Below are 23,355 nucleotides of genomic sequence, written 5' to 3' on the forward strand. Positions count from 1 at the left end.
TGATTTCCATAGTGGCTTGACCAGTTTGCATTCCCACCAACAGTGGGTTAGTGTCCCTTTTTCCCCACATCCTCGCCAGCATCTGTTGTTGGTAGATTTCTGTATGTGAGCCATTCTAACCGGGGTGAGGTGAAACCTCATTGTGGTTTTGATTTGCATTTCCCTGATTGCTAGTGACCTTGAACATTTTTTCATGTGCCTGTTGGCCATTTGGATTTCCTCTTTTGAAAAATGTCTATTGAAGTCCTTGGCCCATCTCTTAAGTGGGTTGTTGGTTTTGTTTTTGTGGAGTTTCTTGATCTCTTTGTAGATTCTGGTTATTAACCCTTTATCTGTTGCATAGTTTGCAAATATTTTTTCCCATTCTGACGGTTGTCTCTTCACTCTCCTGACTGTTTCTTTTGCAGTACAGAAACTTCTCAATTTGATGCAATCCCAATAGTTGATTTTGGCTTTGACTGTCTGTGCCTCCCGGGTCTTTTCCAGAAATTCTTTGCCTGTGCCAATATCTTGAAGGGTTTCTCCAATGTTCTCTAATAACTTAATGGTGTCAGGACGAAGATTTAGGTCTTTAATCCACGTTGAGTGGATTTTTGTGTAAGGTGTAAGGTAGGGGTCTTGCTTCATGATTCTGCACGTGGAAATCCAGTTTTCCCAGCACCATTTATTGAATAGACTGTCCTTGCTCCAGGAATTAGTTTTAGATCCTTGATCAAATATAAGTTGGCTGTAGATGTTTGGGTTGATTTCTGGTGTTTCAATTCTGTTCCATTGGTCTATCCATCTGTTTCTGTACCAGTACCATGCTGTTTTGATTACAACTGCCCTGTAGTATGTCCTGAAGTCTGGTATTGTGATGCCTCCGGCTTTGTTTTTGTTGTACAAGATTGCTTTAGCTATTCGAGGTCTCTTGTGCCTCCATATGAATTTCAGCATCATTTTTTCTAGATCTGCGAAGAATGTCTTTGGTATCTTGATTGGGATTGCATTGAATCTATAAATTGCTTTTGGGAGAATGGACATTTTGATGATGTTGATTCTTCCAATCCATGAGCATGGAAGATTTTTCCATTTCTTGGTATCCTCTTCTATTTCTTTCTTTAAGGTTTTGTAATTTTCATCGTAGAGATCTTTAACGTCCTTGGTTAAGTTTATTCCAAGGTATTTGATTGTTTTTGTAGCTATTGTGAATGGGATTGACCTTAGCAGCTCTTTCTCAGTCATGGCATTGCTTGTGTATACAAAGGCTGTTGATTTTTGTGCATTGATTTTATATCCTGCCACTTTGCCAAACTCCTCTATGAGTTCCAATAGTCTCTTAGTAGAGTTCTTTGGATCCTCTAAGTACAGAATCATATCGTCTGCAAAGAGGGATAGTTTGACTTCTTCCTTCTTGATTTGTATTCCTTTGATTTCTTTTTCTTGTCTGATGGCTCTGGCTAAAACTTCCAGAACTATGTTAAATAGCAGTGGTGAGAGTGGGCATCCCTGCCTGGTGCCAGATTTCAGTGGAAATGCTTCCAACTTTTCCCCATTCAATAGGATGCTGGCTGTGGGTTTTTTATAAATTGCTTTGATTATATTGAGGAATGTTCCTTCTATACCCAATTTGCTTAGAGTTTTCATCATGAAAGGGTGTTGAATTTTATCAAATGCTTTCTCTGCATCAATTGAGATAATCATATGGTTTTTCTTCTGCAGTCTGTTAATGTGGTGAATCACATTGATTGATTTGCGAATGTTGAACCATCCCTGCATACCAGGGATGAATCCCACTTGGTCTGGGTGGATGATTTTCCTGATGTGTTGTTGTATTCTATTGGCCAGAATTTTATTGAGGATTTTTGCGTCTATGTTCATCAGGGATATTGGTCTGTAATTTTCTTTCAGTGCTGCATCTTTCTCTGGCTTAGGGATTAAGGTGATGCTGGCTTCATAGAAAGAATTTGGGAGGATTCCCTCTTTTTCGATTGTTCTGAATAGTTTGAGAAGAAATGGGATTAGTTCTTCTTTAAATGTCTGGTAGAATTCAGCGGTGAATCCATCTGGTCCTGGGCTTTTCTTTGTTGGGAGGGCCTTTATTACTGTTTCAATTTCTGTTTCAGTTATGGGTCTATTTAGGTTTTCGATGTCTTCATGGTTCAATTTAGGTAGGTTGCATGTGTCCAGGAATCTATCCATTTCTGATAGGTTTTCCTGTTTGCTGGCGTACAGGTCCTTGTAGTAATTTCTGATGATTCTTTTTATTTCTGTGGTGTCTGTTGTTACGTTTCCTTTTTCATCTCTGATTTTATTGATTTGGGTCTTTTCTCTTCTTTTTTTAGTTAGTTGGGCCAATGGGGTGTCAATTTTGTTTATTTTTTCAAAAAACCAGCTTCTCGCTTGGCTGATTTTTTGTAATGTTTTTTTGGATTCAATCCTATTAATTTCTTCTCTGGTTTTAATTATTTCTCTTCTCCTACTAGATTTGGGTTTGGTTTGCTGCAGTTTTTCTAGGTCCTTGAGGTGCGCTGAAAGCTCATTTGTTTGGTACCTTTCCAATTTCTTGGTATAGGCACCTATTGCTATAAATTTGCCTCTCAATACTGCTTTTGCTGTATCCCATAAGTTTTGATATGTTGTGTTGTTGTCTTCATTTACTTCCAGAAAGTTTTTGATTTCTCTTTTGATTTCTTGAATGACCCATTGTTCATTCAGGAGCATGTTGTTCAGTCTCCATGTGTTTGCATACTTTCTGGGGTTTCCTGAGTTGCTAATTTCCAGCTTCATCCCGCTGTGGTCTGAGAAGCTGCATGGTATGATTCTAATTCTTTTAAATTTGCTGAGACTTGCTTTATGGCCTAGTATGTGGTCAATCCTAGAGAAGGTTCCATGCGCTGCTGAGAAGAATGTGAAGTCTGTAGATGTAGGGTTGAAAGTTCTGTATATATCTGTTAGATCCATTTGGGCTATAGTGTCATTTAAATCTGCTGTTTCCTTGTTGATCTTCTGTCCGGATGATCTGTCTATTTCTGAGAGTGAAGTATTGAAGTCCCCCAGTACTATTGTATTGGAATCTAAATCTCCCTTTAAGTCCCTTAACATATCTTTTAAATAGACCGGTGCCCTGTAATTAGGTGCATATACATTTATAATAGTTACATCTTCCTGTTGAATTGAACCCTTAATCATTACATAGTGTCCCTCTTTGTCTCTCTTAACAGTTTTTGTATTAAAGTTTATTTTGTCTGATATGAATATGGCTACACCTGCTTTTTTTTGGTTTCTGTTGGCATGGAATATCTTTTTCCAACCTTTCACTTTCAGTCTGCATGCATCTTTGTTAGAGAGATGTGTTTCTTGTAGGCAACAAATAGTTGGGTTGTGTTCTTTGAGCCAATCAGCCAATCGGTGTCTTTTAACTGAAGAATTCAGACCATTAATGTTTAATTTGACTGTTGATACATAGTGACTTTGCCCTGCCATTTTCCCGGAAATATTTTCTAGTATATGCTTTGAGCTTCCCATGCTCTTTTACTGGTAGGTGTTCTTCCTTTCTCTTCTTTCATATTGATGGCCGTGTTTCTGTGTTTCTGAGTGTAGCACATCTTTAAGTATCTTTTGGAGGGCCGGACGAGTGGCCACAAAGTCTTTCAATTTCTGTTTTCTGTGAAAGGTCTTTATTTCACCTTCATTCACAAATGAGAGCTTAGCAGGATATAATATTCTGGGCTGGCAATTTTTCTCTCTTAGCACCTGTGCTATGTCTCGCCATTCCCTCCTAGCCTGTAGTGTTTCTGATGAGAAGTCTGCTGTGAGTCTGATTGGAGATCCTCTGAGAGTAATCTCAGAGTTTCTCTCTTGCACATTTTAGGATCTTTTGTTTATGTTTCACTGTGGTAAGTTTAATTACCACGTGTCGTGGTGAGGATCTCTTTTGGTCATGTTTATTGGGGGTTCTATGAGCTTCCTGTACTAGGATGTCTCTGTCCTTCTCCAAACCTGGAAAGTTCTCTGCTAGTATCTCACTAAAAAGGCCTTCTAATCCTTTCTCTCTCTCCATGCCTTCAGGAACTCCTTGAACTCGAATGTTGGTTTTTTTAATAGTATCCTGTAGATTCCCAACAATATTTTTTAGATTTCTAATTTCCTGTTCTTTTCTTTGGTTTGACTGTATGTTTTCATGTGCTCTATCTTCTAAGTCCGATATTCTCTCTTCTGCTTCACCCATTCTGTTTTTAAGGCTCTCTAATGTGTTTGTCATTTGATCTATTGAGCTCTTCATTTCATTTTGATTTCTCTTCACTATCACACTTTCCTGTTCTACTAGTTTCTGCGTTTCATTTTGATTCTTCCTTAAAATTTCATTTTCACGAGAGAGATTTTCAATCCTGTCCAATAAGGATTTCTGTAGTTCAAGGATTTGCTTTTGAAAACTTCTAAATGATCTTATCATAAATTTTTTGAAATCTGTATCTTGCATTTCTTCTATCTCATCATCTTCATAATCTTGGCTTGGGGTGTTATATTTGGAGGCATCATAGTGTCATTGTTGATCTTGTTCCCTCGATTTCTGTGTTTGTTGCTTGGCATAGTTAATTCTTCTTTCGTCACTGTGCATTTTTAAAAATTTTTTTTTTTATTTTATACTATGTCCGTGTTAAGTGGAATGCCTGCTGTTGGAGGAGCCTTGGAGGCTTGAGATGGGTGCGGCCTGAGAGCTCTGCTTGGTTCTTCCTGGTTATGGGTGTGCAAAGGTGACACCCTCAGGTTATGCGTGGTAAATCTCTCTCTATTTATTTATTTATTTATTTTATTTATTCAGGGGGTAAGTAATACCGCACGGCACAGCTGTGCAGGATTGATGGTATTTAGCTTCCAATCTCTGGCTTCTACCCAAAGAGTCTGTGTAGGCTCCCTTTCTCCTCTGGACTCCCACTGGGTTGCCTAGGCTACTGAATTGTAGTGACTCAGTTCCTTAGCTCTCCCCTGTTGTTATGTAAATCCAGAGAGGGGGCCTGCTCTTTGTCTCTTGCAAACTCTTCAAGCCTTGCAGCCTTGCAACCTTTGCAAGGTTGGCAGAGAGAGAAACCCCCAACCTTTTTTTCCCTTCTTTCCGGTAGTGAGTCTGCTGCACTTTTGGCTCCCCTCTAGATTCTGACCCCCGTTTCCCCGCCAATGTCTCAGGTTATTGAGCTCACCTCCCCTTCCAGCGCCGATGTGTGGACTCGGAGCCCTGGGTGTCCCAACTCTCCTCGCTGGTGTCTGTGTGACATGCACTCCCCTTCTTGCACTGGCACGCAGACCCTGTGTCTCCCGCAGCTCCCGTGGCTCGGCTTCCGTGCGGTGGGTGACCTTGTTCTCCCAGTAGGTCCTCCGATTCACAGCCACTAGATCCCGAAGAGTTTCCTCTGCAGTATTTTCCTGGTCCTTTTTCTGAGGCTACCGTAACTCCCCTTTTATTAAACTAAATTTTCCCGGACTATCGGTGTGCGCCCTCACTATTCCGCCATCTTGGCTCCGCCGAAAATCCATTTCTGTTTTTTCTTGAAATAAGTGCTTAAGGCAACCACATTTTCAATAACTGTGAATTCTTTCTGAACTGAAAAGGCTTAAATTTATTTTTCCCATATATATTATATATATATATTATACATACATATATATATATATATGAGAGAAGTCTACGTGTTATCTGTCTCTTTGTGGAATAAATGTCAGATGTTGTCAGCATTTTTCTACTTCAAGATGTACAATAGTAAAAGTGCTTTGTTGATTAACGAAAGCTAAATACATAAATTTAAAACACTGGAAACCATGAGGTAAATGTCATATACAAAAAAAAATTGGAGCCGGCATGGAGACCAAATACAAATAAAATGAAGACTCTAAATAGTGACTAGAAGCAGTGAAGTAATTTAAAACAAAACAAAAACACCAGATATTCAATTACATGAATTCTTCTACAAGCATAAACCAAAAATGTAACTCGGTAAATTTATAAATATATCAAAAATAGGCTGGTGCCGCTGCTCAATAGGTTAATCCTCCACCTGCGGCGCTGGCACCCCAGGGTCTAGTCCCAGTTGGGGCACTGGATTCTATCCCTGTTGCTCCTCTTCCAGTCCAGCTCTCTGCTGTGGCCCAGGAAGGCAGTGGAGGATGGCCCAAGTGCTTGGGCCCTGCACCCATGTGGGAGACCAGAAGCACCTGGCTCCTGGCTTCGGATCAGCGCAGTGCACTGGCTGCAGCGTGCCGGCCACAGCAGCCATTGAGAGGTGAACCAACGGAAAGGAAGACCTTTCTCTCTGTCTCTGTCCACTCTGCCTGTCCAAAAAAAAAAAAATATATATATATATATATATAAATCAAAAATAAAATGTAACACACAAAATAAATTAAAACCCCAAATGTGGAATACTATGGGAAAAGCAGTTTCTGTCAAGAGAACTGGTTTTATCCAGCTTTGTGCCACAAAATCCAGGTAATGACCAGTTCTCTTGCATTCCTGTTTTTTTAAAAGGCAGTATCTAAGGCAAATTCATTTACAGTAACTGTGAATTCCTTCTAAACTAGAAGGCTTAAGTTTTGTTTTCCCAAATATATATATATATGTGTATATATATATATATATATATATCACAATATATCATAATATGTAGTATATCATACCAGTACATTGAATCATAAGCATGATATAATTATTCCAATGGATGCAAAAAACCATTCAATGAAATTCAACACCCATTCCTGTTTCATAAAAAAAGAAACATAGTTCAATATAATAAAGGTTATATATGACAACTCTCAGTCACTGTCCTATTGAATGAGGGAAAATCAAATGCATTTCCTCTAAGATCTGGAACCACACTAGGATATATATTTATTGTTGCTGCTCTTATTCAATACAGTATTGGAATTTTTAGCCAGAGCCATTAGGAAAGAGAAAGAAAGAGTACAAATAGAAAGGAGAAGCTCAAGCTATTCCTTCTCAGATGATATGCTTCTGTATGATGAGAAACCTAAAGACTCCTCAAAAACACATTAGAACTGACAAATTCTGTAAAGTCACAGGATAAAATCAACACACAAAACAAGTTACATTTTTAGACACCAATAATTAACTCCCTGTGGAAAGAATGATAAAAGCAATCCCATTCAGGAGAATTACCAAAAAATGCCTGGGAGCAAATTAAACCTGGTAAGTGAACGACCTCTGCAATGCACATTACAAAAAACCAAAGAAAGAAATTGAAAAAGATACAGAAAATGCAAAGACTGCTCATATTCGTGGATTGTAAAAAGTAATTTAAAACTTTCCATATTACCCAAAGTAATTTACAGGGTCAGTGCTTCCTCATGAAAATATTTATGACATTTTTCACAATTGTGTTAAAAACAATACTAAAATTCATGTCTAAGCACAATAGATTCAGCAAAGGCAGAACAAACTTGAACAAAAAGAACAAAGCTGGAGGAATCACAGTACAAGATTTCAAGGTATACTCCAGGACTATTGTAAAGAAAACAGCATAGTGCTAGCATAAAAACAGACACAAAGATGAATAGCATAGGATAGAACAGGAGATTCCAGAAACTAATCCATGTATCTACTAATAATTGAACTTTGACAAAAGTGCTCAAAGCACGTATACTCTTTCTTCAATAAATGGTGCTGGGGAAACTGAATCCCCTTACACAGAAGATTAAGATTGACCCCTACTTTTTATCCTATACAGAAATCCACTTAAATGGGTTATGTATCTAAATGTAAGGCCTGAAGCTATTCAACTACTGCAACAAATAACAGGGGACATAGGTCAAACCAGTAAGAAAGACTATTGGCTATATAAACATGTATATATTTATTATATATATTACAGTTATTGGCTATATAAATAAATGAATGAATAACAAATGCTGGTGAGGATGCAGAGGAAAGAGAAGAAATGCAAGTTAGTGTAGCCAATAGGAAAAAGAGTTGAGTTCCTCCAAAAAAATCTTTTTTACTATAGAAGGAATTCACTGTTGCTGAAAATTGGTTTGCTTCAGGTAGCTCTTTTAAGCGAACATTAATGCTACAGGACTTTTTACTGGCAAGTTTTTGCTGGCACATACTTGATAAAAAAAATTCTGTTGCTAGGAACTGATTTTCCCAAACTAGTTCACAATTCTAGTTTTTTTTCCATGTATGTTACATTTTATTTTGTATATATTTATAAATTTACCAAATTACCTTTTTGGTTTTATGCTTGATAGAAGAATTCATGTAATTGAATATTCAGATTTTTTGTTAACTTTTTAGTCACCATTTTGACTCCTAATTTTATGTATATTTTTGGCTTCTCGCTGACTCTGTTATTTTTCGGACTGTGTACCAATACACTCGTGGATTCCTGTTTTTTAAATGTGTTTATTTAGTTTTCATTCACCAACAACTACATTTTTGCCATAGTACAACTTAATATAGAAAAAAAGTGACTCCATCTGGCATTTATTCCCAAAAGAGAAAGAAAATACCTCAATTTCTGTTATGTACATTTGGGAAAAGTAAAATTTAAGCCTTTTTTAGTATTGAATGAATTCACAGTTGTTGAAAATTTATTTTTCTCTGGAAGCTCTTTCAAATACACACCAATGCTAGAGGACTGGTCATTGGCTGGTTTTGCTGGCACAAACTGGATAAAACCAGTGTTGTTGTTAGGAACTGAATAGTCCAAACTAGTGCACAGTTCAGTTCAGTTTTGTGTTTGTGTGTGTTATTTTATCTTGGATATTTTTATAAATTAGCCAAGCTACTTTTTTGGTTTTATGCTTGATGTAGGAATTCATATAATTGAATATTCTGTGTTTTTTTTTTTAATTTGTAGGCCAATTCTAGTCAGCATTTTGAGTCCTAATTTTATTTATAATAAGTTATACCTGGAGGGGCCCGCCCTCTCACCCGTCATGCACCACACGTTCATGGGGAACCTGGCGCTAAACCATTCGTAGACGACCTGCTTCCGGGTCGGGGTTTCATACGTAGCAGAGCAGCTCCCTTGCTGCGATCTATTGAAAGTCAGCCCTCGACACAAGGGTTTGTAAACAAAAAAAAAAGGAAAAAAAATAATAAGTTATAGCTAGAACACAGTTTTTTTGTGTTTCTTTTTATGAGATTAAGGCAAGGTGTTAGGAGATGGAACACCAATGTGGTTGCTTGAAGCTTGGGGATTGTGTTGGGCCTTGAAAGGAGACTTGAGCAGTCAATGATAATGCTTGTTAGATTCTAACTCTGTTCATTTTCCTGAAGACATTAACTTGGTTGTTCAAAAACAACTCTTAGATTGTGAATAAGTTAACTATAAAACAGTAAATATGCTTACTGGCACTCTACTTTGATCACCAGCCATGAGAAAGTATTATAAAACCTGATTTTCATGAGGGGCTCATGCATCTAGTGAAGAACAGTAAAAACTGAAAATAACAAGAAAGGGAGAAAGAAAAGATGGAAAAGCAAAATAAAAATTAAAAACTCATCCACTAAATTGTGCTAAAAAATTTGTCTCAAAATATGTAAATGTCATTGGAACATTTATAAATGAATGCAAGATGAAATATACAAAAAAATCTTCCAGATAATGTAATATAAGGATAATTGGGATTTTCCAATAGATTAATGAAGATGTCATATTTACTAAAATGCTCCACAATAAAGAAAAATAAAATTAGAAATAAAATGAACAGATCAATTATACATCTTTGAAATAAGAAGCATAGCCACAAAACTTCAAAACTCAATAAAGAAGGTAATTTTCAGTTCTCAGATTAAAGAAAATTGTATCTTAGAAGAGCTCATGAGAGGCCTGCACTGTGGTCTAGAGGAAAAGCCACAGCCTGTAGTTCTGGCATCCCACGTGGATACTTGTTTGCATTCCAGCTGCTCCACTTCCCATGCAGCTCCCTGCTGATGCTCCTGGGAAAGCAGCAGAAGTCCCTGGGCCCCTGAACTCACGTGAGAGACCAAAAAGAAGCTCCAGGCTGCTGGCTTCAGCCTGGCCCAGCCCACCTGTTGTGGCCATTTGAGGAGTGAACCAATGGATGGAATATGCTCGTTTTCTCCCTCCCTCCCTCCCTCCTTCCCCCCCCCCCTCTCTGCAGCTCTCCAGTTCCCTCTCTCTCTGTAACTCTACCCTTCCAATACATAAATAAAAGTTTAAAAAGGCTAGTATCCTGTTCAGTGAGGATGGTTTGGGGTTAAAAAAAAATGAGAAGATGGGCTCATGAAGGAGTCCACCAGGTTTTAATACTCACAGATAGTACTTTGAAGGAACATTTTAGAGACTTGAATAATATAATGAGAGCTGTATTTAGCTGTAATTAAGGTTACTGAGTGAAAGAATGGGTAAAATGGGGGAAAAAGAATAAACAAAAATATTTCAGCATTGTTGATAAGCTAAGCCTTAAATAGCAGAAAACATGCATTCTATTTAGTGAGTACAATAAATAAAAGTCAGTGTATGTATAGAGAAGTCAAAGAATTTTTCACAATTCAAGATGATTATTTAAATGAAAAAATATGCTTTGTTTGAGGAGCAGCATAGGATAAATAAAAAATTATTCCACAATCAATGGAAATTCTCAACATCCTTATCTTTGCTTGTTGTCCTTCTTCCATGCTCACCATTTCACTGTGGAATTCCTATTAGATCAAACCCATATCAATCCACCTATCTTCCATATCTTTGAACTACTATTTCAGAATGTTTTTTCTTTTTCTCTGTTTACCGTGTTTTTGATTTTTTATAATATTCTGTGTATTTATGCTACAACTGACACTAGTTGAAATTTTATTATGTTTAATAATTTTATCTTTTCAAACATTTACAAGTTGATATTACATAGATGTTCATATATATATAAAATAAATCTCTCTTTGTCTCTCTCTCTCTCTCTCTCACAAACACACACACACACACACACAGGTTAAAAAGGAATAATGGAAAACATGTTGCAGGCAAAGAGAAACTGATAGTAGCGAACTTGATGACATTCCATAGCAGCAAACTTGATGACATTCCATAGCATGTATAAGCATAAAGAAGACACTCTGTAATGATAATGAAAGTAATTCAAAACTTATTCTCTATAAAAACATAAAATTCTCAAATATATATTAACCTCTTTTATCTGAATAAAAGTATCTATAAAACCTATAGAAACTCTATGCATAAGTCTGAAATGTTCAGTGCTTTCTCCCCTTAGTTGTAAAATAAGTCTAACGTGGTCCCCCAGCACAGCGTCTATTTAATGGTCACTCAAAAACTACCCAGTAGTAGGTAAAAAAGAAGTAACGATATATGCATTAAATAATGAAAGTGTCATTATTCACATTGCAATTTAGAAACTTGTAAAACTCATACTAATGTAACTGATTAACTGAAATCAGTTGAATTAACAAAATCTTTGACTTATGGTTAATATACAAAATTAAGAATATGCATGCAATTGTGTCTGTAGATTGGAAATTTTATAAAGGTTATAAATCTTTCCAAATTGATCTATACTTTCAATGGAATTCAAATTATAATTTCAGCAGAATATTTGATGGGTAGAAATTAATAATCTTGTTATCAAAAGGTAACAAATGACAATGATAGTCAAAGGAACCCAGGATCGGATAAAGGTTTCCCTAGGATGAGGACAACTGTTCCTGGAGAGTAAGGCCAGAACATGGAATCAAGGAACCATCCCTGCATACCAGGGATAAATCCCACTTGGTCTGGGTGGATGATCTTTCTGATGTGTTGCTGCATTCTATTGGCCAGAATTTTATTGAGGATTTTTGCATCTATGTTCATCAAGGATATTGGTCTGTAATTCTCTTTCAGTGCTGCATCTTTTTCCGGCTTAGGAATTAAGGTGATCCTGGCTTCAGAGAAAGAATTTGGGAGGATTCCCTCTTTTTCAGTTGTGCTGAATAGTTTGAGAAGAATTGGAGTTAGTTCTTCTTTAAATGTCTGTTAGAATTCCGCAGTGAATCCATCTGGTCCTGGGCTTTTCTTTGTTGGGAGGGCCTTTATTACTGTTTCAATTTCTGTCTCAGGTATGGGTCTGTTTAGGTTTTCTATGTCTTCCTGGTTCAATTTTGGTAGATTGCATGTGTCCAGGAATCTATCCATTTCTGATAGGTTTCCCTGTTTGCTGGCATACAATTCCTTGTAGTAATTTCTGATGATTCTTTTTATTTCTGTGGTGTCTGTTGTTACGTTTCCTTTTTCATCTCTGATTTTATTGATTTGGGTCTTTTCTCTTCTTTTTTTAGTTAGTTGGACCAATGGGGTGTCAATTTTGTTTATTTTTTCAAAAGACCAGGGTCCAGAGGGCAGAGGCAGATAGAATCTGGGCTCCAGCAGGGAGCTAGCTGCTCTCAGCAGAAAGGGCCCTGTAGTTCATACCCATTCCATTTGCAAAGTCTTCCCTCCAAATCCTCAGAGGTTTGGCTGCAGGAATCACCTCTCCTCCCTTGGATGCTTGATTCCTTTAATAAAGTGATGTTGCATTTTGCATATAACCCACAGCCCTCCCACATATCTTAAATCAGCCCTAGATTACTTAGCATACCTAATACAGTACAAAAGGTATGTAAATAGTGTTACACTGTATTGTTTAGAAAATGATGACCAAAAAAATGGTCTGTACATATCCAACATAGATACAGTCATTTTTATTCTAGAGCCAGAGAAACTGAAACAGAGCCCAAACCAGAGACAGAGAGGCCCCAGCCTCTGATTCACTCTCCTGTGCCCACCGTAGCCTGGGCTGGGCCAGAACCAGAGCCAAGAATTCAATCTAAGTCTCTCACATGGATAGCACAGGTATAACTACCATTATAACATTATAACTGCCATTAGCTACCACCTCCCAGGGTATGCATTGGCTAGAGGCCAAAATTGGGAGCCAGAGCTTGGAATTGAAACCAGGCATTTCAACATGGCACACAGGCCTCTTAACTGATGGACCAAAGACCCATCCCTTTCTGAGTATTTTTGGCTCACAGTTGCCTGAATCTGCAGGGGCAGAACACACAGATGTTCAGGGCTGTGTTCACCTTCTAATCTTTCCAGGTGGGACTGTACATGATGCATCCAAACCACATTCACAAGGACCAAATAATTAAAATCCTCAATGATTAAAAACTGTAGGTCAATTAGCTTCAAAACAACTAGTGAGTTCTCAGTTTAGACTGTGAGGTTATGCTTGTTTAGGACACAGGACAGAATCACAGATTCTTAAAAATGAAAATAGCCCTGGAAATCATATCAGAGTCATTACACAATACAACTCCAAGGTACAGATTCACATCAGATTTTATATATGTAATACCTGTGGTATATGCAGTATTGCCTAGATCATGTAGTCATCCCATAAATCATATACAACAGAACCATCTGTAGACATGCACAGAGGTCCCACTTTACACAGCCTTTGTGAATCTAAATATCTGAAACTGAGACCCAAGAATCTATATTAATGTAATTTCCCTAGGATACCTAAAGGCACAGCCAGGTTTAGACCAGTTTTTGTCAACTGATAAAGCTAGAATAGTAATAATGAAAAGAATGGTAAAATAATTATAGCCATTATTGGTGTTTATCGCCCAATACTGTTATTAGTTAACATGCATTGTCTTAATTTAATTTTGAGAGATATTATTCATAGTGTTATCCACTTATCACAAACATAGAAAGAGAGGGAGTTGGAATAACCCTCTAAAGTTACCCACCTAGAGCTGGCCAGGGCAGAGCTGCTCAAGCTCCAGCATGCCACAACATAGCTGTGAAGAACACACCAAGTTATACAGAAGCAAAATGTTCACTTCTGCTACAGAGCCAATAATCATATCACTGATTTTCTTTATTTTATTTTATTTTATTTTTTTAATTTATTTGACAGGTAGAGTTATAAACAGTGAGAGAGACAGAAAGGTCTTCCTTCCATTGGTTCACTCCACAAATGGCCGGTACAGCTGGCACTGTGCCGATCCAAAGCCAGGAGCCTGGTGCTTCCTCCCAGTCTCCCATGTGGGTGCAGGGGCCCAAGCACTTGGGCCATCCTCCACTGCCCTCCTGGGCCACAGCAGAGAGCTGGACTAGAAGAGGAGCAACCAGGACTAGAACCTGGTGCCCATATGGGTGCCAGCGTCACAGGCAGAAGATTAACCAAGTGAACCATGGCGCCAGCCCCAGATCACTGTTTTGTTTTTTTTTTTTTTTATGTGTAAAGCATCTGCCATCAGTCCTTGGGAAAACATTTTTCATTCATTTCACTGAAATAAGTGTGCCAGGAGCAAGAGACAAGTGGGAGAGCCATATATATTTTCCTCCAAGAAGTGCCCTTGGAGGTGGTCACCTGAAGTGTGGATGCGCCTGACTATAGCCTCTCAGCCAGGGCTCTCCCAGACTAGCACACTTCATCTCCACCAGACCCAAAAAGTGGATTCCTTTATGTCCAATGTAGCCTAGAAAGCTCCCCCATGGTTGACTCTCATTTTTATCTGCTCTGGAGGAGCAGGGACTGGATCCAGCTCCACAAGGGAGACTGAATACTGCCATTGACTTGTGGGTACATTTATGCAGTCTTCATTATATCTTGCCTTTGTGCTAAGGATGCTAAGGTTCTCCTTTATATTTGTTTAACATAGAGAACACAGAACGTGGGCAATGGCTCACAGATAGAAACATGATTATGCCCTGGTCCTGTCCCCTCCCTTCCACAGACTGAACATTATTGTTCCTTCCTGGGACACCCCCTTCTGCTGCCCCACCCTCTATCCCTGCCTAACTCTTGCTATTTCGCCTTTCATTTCAGTGTCATTGTCTCTCAGAATTTTTTCTGACTGATTGTTTGAACCCCACTTTCTGAAATACTGTGATTCCTATTTATAGTAGCTCATCATTGATATAACACTCGCTCTCAACCAGATACTGCTTCCATTGCTTTACATATGGTAACTGATTTATGTAGAGTGTTGTTGGCTGAGAAATAATAGGCTCAGAGATAGTAAGAGATTGAGATCGCACAGCTAGTAAAAGGCAAAGGCTAGTTTAGAATCCAGAATTCTTGTTCCAGAATCTGTGAAAGATGCAGTGTATTTGGGACAACATTTTCTGATGTGTGTTTGGGGATGCAAAAATAAAACCAAAATTCTATAGTTAACTGTATATTAGACCTACATACTGAGGGCAACTGGTCTGTACTTCCATGGGGACATCCCCTTCCTTCCTCGATATCACACTCTACCTGTGTTTCTAGGACTTTCTCTCACTACAAGTTTGAATTTGCTTCAGAACCACATGTCTAGTAGCAAATGTATGGGCACTTTAGGTTGGACAGTGTACTTAATCTCAAGGATTATCAGGGAGCACTAGAGCTTTCTTGGTAGTTAAAAGTCTAAGATTCATTTTCTTTCATGATTAAATCTGTGTTAGTTAAGGATCTTTTCTGGAATGGTAGCCCAGTGTGACAGAAAGATATTTAAGAAAATCTGTAACAGTGATGGAACTGATAATTAATGATGCTTTTCAGGAAAATCTCCAATCAGGTGATTATTTTTCTCTAAGCTTGACTCAGACACTCCAAAGTTAGAATCCTCATAGTCAGGCCAGGTCTGAAGTTTTGCCCTGGACAGGTTACATCCACCCTTTCTAAGCCCAGGTATATCAGACCTCACACTGTCCATCTTACAAGATGCTGTGCCTTCCTGGATACTGCATTCCCCAAAACCCTATCCATCTATAAGCCTTCTTACCAGCCTCACAGTGCCTCTTTACAGTGGACTGTCTCAGGAACTCACACATAATTCTGTGCCTGCAGGGAACTTCCCAACACAGATGTCCAGGAGCAGAGCTATTTAAAATCACCTGCTTGAGAACAGGAACTGAGCCTTTGTACAGCAATGGAGAGCACTGCAATCAAGTAGGGGCTCTAAGGGAAAGAAACATGTTGTGAAAGTGTCCAAGAGGTAAGGATTGTCGGGGTATCTTTGACAGCCAGGTCCTGATTCAATCATTGAGGGTATGTCAAGGTAGATGTGGAGCAGCTGATTGGGAAAAATGCCTTGTGAACTCTCTGCCACAGCCCCTGTCTGACGTTGTCCTTTCAGACTCCATCCCAGGATACCTGCTGTTCTCTCCAAGAGGCCCTCGCCATGGGTTTCAAAGGAGGTGAGAATTATCTTCCAGGACTCAGCAGGAGAATCCAGTGCCTAAGACATCACCCCAAGGGAATGCTAGAGAAGATGGTGAGAGTTCCCAGGTCCCAAGAGCTGCTCATGAGCCAGACCCTGCAATTTCTTCAAGGCAGAGGGGCTGTCCCTCGGAGCCATCTGTACAGTTCTCTTCACCTCTTTTCCTCATCCAGGGCTACTGCTATTCCCCTGCGTGATGAAGCCAGCACAGCGCTGGGGACGTCATCCAGGAAAGCCAGGGCTGCAAAAGGAGGACGCACAGAGCATGGGAGCCATGTGAGTACTAACTGCTCCAAGTGATGGAGTCAGCATGGTGCACACAAGTAGATGCCTTGGGTCAGGCCCTGGTGAACTGTGCCATAATTCCGGGTATTGTGACAAGAGAGCTCTTAATTAGGCAAGCCATGTCACTCACATAACAAGGTGGTGTGCCTCTTGCTGACACTGTGATGCTACTGCGTAGTGAATCCTCATGCTTGAACAACACCCCTGAGTAGCAGATCTTCTCACTTGATTGTCATTGCTTTGGTTACAGAAAGACTAAGATCTCAAAATCCAGCATACTTTAACAAGTGGGCAGGACTTTCTGTTATAATGTGGAGGTATACTTGTTTTTTCCACGTCCTCACTAGCATTTACTGTTTTTTGATTTATATATGAGAGCCATTCTAAGAGGGCTGAGGTGAAACCTCATTGTGGCTTTGATTTGTACTTCCCTGATGGCTGGTGATCCTAAACATTTTTTCATGTGTCTGCTGGCCATCGAAATTTCTTCTCTTCTTTCTTTAAAGAAAGATTTTTATTTTATTTATTTGAGAGACAGAGTTACAAAGAGAGGGAGGGAAGGAGGGAGGGAGGTAGGGAGGGAGGGAGGGAGGGAGAGAGAGAGAGAGAGAGAGAGAGAGAGAGAGAGGTCTTCCATCTGCTGGTTCACTCCCCAAATGGCTGCAATGGCCAGAGTTGAGCTGATCCAAAGTTGAACCACCCTGCATACCAGGCATAAATCCTGCTTTCTCCGAATGAATGATCTTTCTGATATGTTGCTGGGTTTGATTAGAAAGTATTTGTTGAGGATTTTGCATCTATGTAAATCAGGTTATTGGTCTAAAGTTCTCTTTCTCTGTTGCGTTTTTCTGGTTTAGGAATTAGGGTGATGCTGCCTTCATAGAAGGAGTTTAGGAGGACTCTCTCCCTTTCAGTTGTTTTGTATAGCTTGAGAAGAATTGGGATTAGTTCTTTAAATGTCTGGTCGAATTTAGCAGTGAAGCCATCTGGTGCTGGGCTTTTCATTGTTGATAGTCTTTATTACTGATTGAATTTCCATCTTGGTTATTGATCTGTTTGGATTTTTGTGTCTTGCTGCCTCACTTTTGGTAGATTGTATGTGTCCAGGTTTATATCCATTTCTTCGCTCATTGTAGGAATTCCTGGTGATTCTTTTTATTTCTGTGCTATTTTTGTTACATTTCCTTTTTCATCTCTGATTCTAATGATTTGGGTTTTCTCCTTGGTTTATTACTTTTTTTGTTGTTTATTCAGGCTAATGGTGTTTCAATTTTATTTATTTTTTCCAACAAAAGAATTTTCATTTCACTGATCATTTGTGATTTTTTTGTTTCAGTTTTGTTTGTTTCTTATCTAATTTTAATTATTTCATTCCTGCTATCAACTTTAAATTTGATTTGTCGTTTTTCTGGGTCCTTGAGATACATTGATTGCTTAATTATTTTCCAATTTATTAATACAGGCACTAATTGTTACATAATTCCCTCTTAACTCTTCTTGTCTGTATCCCATAAATTTTGATATGTTGCATTGTCTTCTTCATATTTTTCCAAAAATTTTTGAATTCTCTTTTAATTTCTTCTATGACCCACTGATCATTCAGGAGGATTTGTTCAGTCATGTATTTGCATGTGTTCTAGTTTCTTGAGTTCTTAATTTTCAGATTCAGTTCCATTGTGGTCCAAGGAGATGCATGCTATTATTTCATTTATTTTGAATATGCTGCGACTTGCTTCATGGCCTAGTATATGGCCTATCCTAGAAAAAGTCCCATGCACTAATGAAAAGAATATGTATTCACTGTGGCAAAAAAAAAATGACCTAAGTGAAAGACCTCTGTGAGTGAGATCCCAGTGGAAAGAGCAGGTCATTCAAGAAGGAGGTACCTTTCTCTGAAGGGAGGAGAGAACTTCCACTTTGACTATGACCTTGTCTAAAATATTATCAGAGTCGGTGAACTCAAAAGGCCTCCATATCCTTGGCAACTCATGACAAGAGCCTAGGGTGGTTATTGACGCCATAAACAAGAGTGTCAATTTGTTAAGTCAACAACAGGAGTCACTGTGCACTTACTCCTCATGTAGGATCTCTGCCCTTAATGTGCTGTACATTGTGTTTTAATGCTGTAACTAGTACTCAAACAGTATTTTACACTTTGTGTTTTCTGTGTGGGTGCAAACTGTTGAAAGCTTTTCTTAATATATGCTAAATTGATCTTCTGTATATAAAGATAATTGAAAATGAATCTTGATGTGAATGGAAGGCGAGAGGGAGCAGGAGAGGGAAGGGTTGTGGGTGGGAGGGAAGTTATGGGGGGAAAAGCCATTGTAGTCCATAAACTATACTTTGGAAATTTATATTCATTAAATAAAAGTTTTAAAATAAGTGTGTATTCTGCTACTGTGGGATGAAAGGTTCTATAGATATTAATTAGGTCCATTTGGCCCATCTATTGTTTCTTTGTTGAATTTCTGTCTAGTTGATCTGTCCATTGATAAAGGTGGGATGTTGAAGACCCCCATTACTAGTGTATTGGAGTCTCTGTCTCCCTTTAGATCTATTGATATTTATTTGAAGCAGCCTGGCACCCTGGAATTGGGTGCATGTACTTTTATGATAGTTGCATATTCCTGTTGAATTGATCTTTTAATCATTACATAGTGTCCTGCTTTGTCTCTTTTAACAGTTTTTATGTTAATGTCTATGTTGTCTGATATTAGGATGGCTGCACATGGTTGTTTCTGTCTTCTGTTACCGTGCAATATCTTTTTTCATCCTTACTTTCAGTCTGGGTCTATCTTTGTTGGTGAGGGATGTTTCTTGAAGGCATTAAATAAATGAGTCTTATCCTTAATCCATTTAGCCAGCCTTTATCTTTTAATTGGGGAGGTTAGGCCATTTACATTCAAGGTTACTATCAATAAGTCACGACTTGGCCCTGCCGTTTTTCTGTAAATATTCCTTCTGTTTGCTTTGGGTTTCCTTTGTACTTTTACCGTGATATTTTCTGCCTTCACCTTCTTTCATAGTGATGACCATGTTTCTGTGTTTCTGTGTGTAGGACATCCTTAAACATCTTTAGTAAGGCTGGACAAGTGGTGACAAATTCTTTTTTTATTATGGAAGGTGTTTGTTTAATTTTCATTCATAAGTGAGTGCTTTGCAGGGTACAGTCTTCTGGGTTGAAAGCTTTTCTCTTAATATTGGGCTGTGTCTCTCCATTCTCTCCTAGCCTGTTGAGTTTTGTACAAGAAATCAGCAATGAGTATAATTGATAAGCCTCTGAAAGTAATCTGGCTTTTTTCTTGTGTACATTTTAGAACCTTTTCTCTATGTTTTAGTGCTGAAATTTGACTACAGTGTGTTGTGATGAAGAGCCTTTCTGGTCATGTCTATAAGGAGTTTTATGTGCCTCATGTACTTAGACATCCCTTTCTTTCTCCAAATTGAAGAAGTTTTCTGTAATTATTTCACTGAATAGGCCTTCTCATCGGCTCTATCTTTCCACACCTTCAGGAACTCTCAGACCCGTTTGTTGGGTCATTTGATAGTATACATAAATTTCCAACATTTATAATTTTTATAATTTACTCTCCTTTTTTTTGTTCTGACAAAAAACTTTATAAAGATTTCTCTTCCAGCTTCGATGGTCTTTCTTCTGACTCACCAAATATGTTGTTAAGGCTTTCCAATATATTTCTGTTTGACACGTTGAATTCTTCATTTCTAATATTTCATTTTGATTTCTCTTGAAAATTTCAATTTCAGGGGATAATTTCTCATTCACATCATGTAAGGATTTCTTTAATTTGTGGATTTCCTTCTGAGTAATCCTATGATTAATCTTTTGAATTACACTTCAGGTACTTCCTCAGTCTCTTAATCTTCACATTCTGATTTTGATGTGTTGTTGCATTCCTTGGGGAGGGCAAGTGAAGTTGTATTTTTTTCTTGATTCTTGAATTTCTGTGTTTATTTTTAGGCATTTGTGAAAATATTGAATTCACAGGGCAAGATGGCGGTATAGCAGCAGGATGTACTGAGTTGTGCAGTGAAAAATGGATGATTAATGAGTAGAAGGGATACAAACAGCTGGCAGAATCCTGAAAAATTTATGTCCCGAAGTCCTCCAGAGGCTGCTCATGTCCACTCCAGCAGAAGCAGAGAGAGGACTGAAGGATAGAGAATGAGCAGCACAGGAATGCAGTGAGGAGACAGGTGCCTCTTCCTCAGCAAACCAGGTGAGAGGTTGCAATCCCACAAAGATGCAGTGAGTGGGGACATTTGGTGAACAGTGCTTGGGGCTCTAAGCAGGAAGGAGAAATTCTGAGGAATGGGTGGAGAGAGAGAATATACCACAATCCATTGGTGTCTATCCCCCCCAACCAGAGATACAGTTAGTGGGATGAAGCCATATTGGTTGTTTACATTTTTGTGTGTAGGCAGCATGCTGCCATGTTTGCCCAGGTACGCATACTCATCGATTGCAGAGGCCACCTCACAACATGTACCACACGGGGACAAGGATCACAACAATTCAGAGTGATTTCCCACCCACCATGCAAGTTGTACAACAGCAAATAATGCTAAATGATAACCCTAGCTCGTTTTACAAACAAGTGAGCAGGGAGCCCAGCACCAGCAGGTGGGGCTTAGTGCACCAAAGCACTGGTACCCAGCTCCATCAGGAATCAGAAATAAACAAAGCTCAGGGAGGTGGTACTGCATGCACATAGCAGCTCATAGCAGAGGGAGATCAATTTAAAAATAAAACCAATCTGAAACCAAACAGAAATGCCAAAGAACAAAGAAAAAATTCTGAATAAGAATAACGAAGAATTTGACCAGATAAAAAATGCAGTGGAATCTCTTAATAATAGAACAGATGAAATAGAAGAGTGAATATCAGAACTTGAAGACAAACTTCCAAAAATAACAGTCAGAACAAACATAAGAAGAAAAATTTAGAAAATGAAGAGTTGGTTGGAGATTTACAAGATTCCATCAGGTGATCCAACGTACAGATCACATAGAAGTTCCAGAAAGTGTGGAAAGAGAGAAATAATTAGAAGGCCTACTTAATGAAATTTTATCAGAAAACTTCCACAATAGGCAGATTGAAAGAGACATCCAAGCACAAGAGATACACAGAACTGCCAATAGACAGGACCAGAAAAGGAGTTCACCACGACACATTGTGGCAATACTCAGCTCAGTGAAACACAAAGAACAGATCTTAAAATGTGCCTGAAAGAAATGACAAATTACATTCAGAGGTAATCCAATTAGACTCACCCCAGACTTCTCATCTGAAACCTTACAGGCAAGGAGACAATCACAAGATAAATTCCTAGTCCTAGAGAAAAAAACTGTCAACCCAGAATACTGTACCCTACAAAGCTTTCATTTATGAATGAAGGAGAAATAAGGATTTTCCACAACAAACAGAAATTGAAAGAATCTGTGTCTTCATGCCCATCCCTATAACACTGGCTCAAGGATATGCTATACACAGAAACACAGAAACAGGAACTTCGCTACAAAAGATGAATGTAGAAAATGACCCAGCAAAAGTACAAACAAAATCCAAAGCACATAAACAGGTCTATTTAAGGAAACTAGGCAGAGAATATATAATATTTAACAATAATCACACTGAATGTAAATGGTCTCAACTCGCCAGTTAAGAGACACAGACTGGATGAATGGATTAAAAAAAAGAAAACCTATTTATCTGCTGCCTAAAAGAAACACACATTACTAACAAAGACATACAGACTGAAAGTGAAAGGAGGGAAAAAGATACTGCAAGCTAACAGAAACCAAAAAAGAGCTGGTGTGGCCATCCTAATATCAGACACAGTAGACTTTAACACAAAAACTATTAAAAGAGACAAAGAAGGATCAATTCAACAGGAAGATGTGACTATTCTAAATGTATATTCACCTAATTACAGGGTGCCTGGCTATTTGAAAGGATTATTAAGAGATTTAAAGGGAGATATAGACTTAAATAAAATAGTAACAGGGGAACTGAATACCCGTCTTTCAGCAATGCACAGATCAGACAGAAAATCACTAAGGAAACAGCAGAGTTAATTGACACTACAGACCAAATAGACCTAGCAGATATCTATGGAGCCTTCTACCATACAGCAAAAGAGTACACATTCTTCTTCCCAGTGCATGGTACTTTCTCTAGGATTGACCATATATGCTAGGCCATAAAAGGAGTCTCAGCAATTTCAAAAAATTGAAATCATACCATGCATCTATCCAGACCACGATGTAATGCAGCTGGAATTCAGCAACTCAAGAATCTCTGCATCATATGCAAACACATGGAGAATGAACAGTGTGTTCCTGAATGAACAGTAGGTCACAGAAGAAATCAAAAGAGATATCATAAAATTTCTGGAAACAAATGAAAATGACAATACAACTTACCACAGTGTGTGGGATACAGCAAAAGCAGTGTTAGGGTGAAACTTTAAAGCAATTGGTGCTTATATCAAGAAACTGGAAAGGCACTAAAGAAATGAACCATCTGTGCACCTCAACGATCTAGAAAAGCAGCAGCAAACCAAACCCAAAACCAGGCAAAGAAAAGAAATAATTAAAATTGGAGAAGAAATCAACAAAATTGAAACAAAAAATACAAATGATCAGCAAAATGAAGACCTTGTTTAAAATTGACACACTATTGGTTCAACTAACCAAAGAGAGAGAGAGAGAGAGAGAGAGAGAAGATTCAGATCAATAAAATTAGAAATGAAAAAGTAAATGTAACAGCAGACACTACAGAAATAAAAAGAATCATTGGAAACCAGTACAAGGAGCTGTATGCCAACAAAACAAACTGG

The 23,355-nt window shown here is 38.4% G+C and overlaps 1 protein-coding gene and 1 long non-coding RNA gene across 3 annotated transcripts in view; one reads left to right on the plus strand and one right to left on the minus strand.

Annotated features, from left to right (window-relative positions):
* LOC103346435 (neuroblastoma breakpoint family member 4) overlaps positions 1 to 23,355 on the minus strand; it is a 1,612,367-nt gene that overhangs the window by 502,877 nt on the left and 1,086,135 nt on the right. The window lies entirely within an intron of this gene.
* LOC103346987 (putative neuroblastoma breakpoint family member 5) overlaps positions 1 to 23,355 on the plus strand; it is a 344,943-nt gene that overhangs the window by 9,787 nt on the left and 311,801 nt on the right. The window contains exons 2-4 of one of the 2 annotated variants that reach the window (XM_070054481.1): positions 15,835 to 15,982; positions 16,124 to 16,261; positions 16,381 to 16,483. The gene's annotated coding sequence lies outside the window, so the exon portion shown is untranslated. Of the gene's footprint in view, positions 1 to 15,005; positions 15,983 to 16,123; positions 16,262 to 16,380; positions 16,484 to 23,355 lie in introns of those variants that run through there. The other variant, XM_070054482.1, reaches the window with a different exon arrangement.

This window comes from Oryctolagus cuniculus, chromosome 12 (genome assembly GCF_964237555.1).
Source record: "Oryctolagus cuniculus chromosome 12, mOryCun1.1, whole genome shotgun sequence".
NCBI classification, from domain to species: Eukaryota; Metazoa; Chordata; class Mammalia; order Lagomorpha; family Leporidae; genus Oryctolagus; species Oryctolagus cuniculus.